This window comes from Hevea brasiliensis, chromosome 4, assembly GCF_030052815.1.
Source record: "Hevea brasiliensis isolate MT/VB/25A 57/8 chromosome 4, ASM3005281v1, whole genome shotgun sequence".
In the NCBI taxonomy this organism is placed as follows: Eukaryota; Viridiplantae; Streptophyta; class Magnoliopsida; order Malpighiales; family Euphorbiaceae; genus Hevea; species Hevea brasiliensis.
Genome location: NC_079496.1, coordinates 92,069,143 through 92,070,627, shown reverse-complemented (window position 1 = coordinate 92,070,627; position 1,485 = coordinate 92,069,143).

The window sequence follows — 1,485 nt, the reverse complement described above, 5'->3', positions numbered from 1 at the left end:
TTCTTTCATTTTCTTTTCTTCTTTTTTCTACTCATTTTCAATTTAATTTTTAGCAATATTTATTCATATTTTAGATCATAATAATTATTTACTTAACTGGACAAGTAGGCCAAAAATTGCCTCTGAAGGCGAAATGACCAAAATGCCCTCCGTTTGGCTTAACAGGTCAAAATTGTCTGTACCGATTGAAAAATTTTTCTAAATATTTTCCTGGCATTCTATGTTAGTAGTATGCCCTAGAGCATATCATTTAGTATGTATCTTGTACATATTTTTAATAATAAAAGGCATTTCCACTTTTCCGTTTACATAATATATTTATGTGTAATAGAAAAGGTCCATTGATATTTTGTTAGAAATATTATTCTTAAGTTGTTAAGAATATGAGTGACAATATTTCTAGCACAAAGTATCATAAATAGGTTCACAATCGAGGATACTTCATAATAAGGACATGACTTATCCAGAAAGATTGTATTCATGTTTGTTCCCAAGTTATTTATATGAGATATAAATAAGATGGAATGGTGAGTCTCATGCCATATAACAAACTTGATAGGCACTTATAAATGATAAGTAGGCCGAACCAGTGACACTTATGACAAACACATGGAGTTTACTCTTGTCAATGTTTTGTCATAAATCATATCGGTGCATATAATCTTTAGACACGAGATAGCAGTTATCTTGTATATAGGTAGTTTGAGTTTGATCTTTGCTTTCATACTTGTACTATGTATGGGTATATGGGCATCTGTTGGCTCCTACTAGTTATATATGGAGGTAGGTGTTGATCAAGATGGAATCTGTTCCTCTAAGTAAATAGAGATAAAATCCTATGTTCATTTAATTGTTCTTGATGTTTCAAGTTCCTGGACAGACAGATAGATTTATTGAGAAAGAGTTTACGATGAGAAAAATCTTTTAATCAAGAACTGGAATTAAAAGAGAACATAATATTCATAGCAAATGGAGTTTGACATAAACCATGACTCGGCTTGAGTTGGGATTTTATGTAGAGATTCTAGTGCATGGTAACATATGATTATAGGTTCATTTAAGGTAAACCTTATTACTAATTGGGTGGCCATGGCATGCTATGCTAGGTGTTAACCATGGTCTATGAGGTTCATAAAATGGTTTAGAGAAATCATTTATGGTAAGAAAGAGTTCTGATGATATTAAGAGTTGATATCATGTCTCATTGCCAATTAGTGATGAGCCTAGTAAGTCACACACATACACAAGTTATCACCTATTTAAATATGATTTAATTAATTAATTAAAGAGTTTAATTGATTAATTAAATAGATTTGGTTTGCAATTAAATTGCAAAGTCCCTAGCATGACTTGAAACCAAATCTAGATTATTGGATGTGTAGTATAAATTAAATTTATATTTAAAGTGTTTAAATATGAATTTAATTGATGAGAAATTAATTAATAGAGATTAATTAATTAATTTATATTTGATATAAATTAATT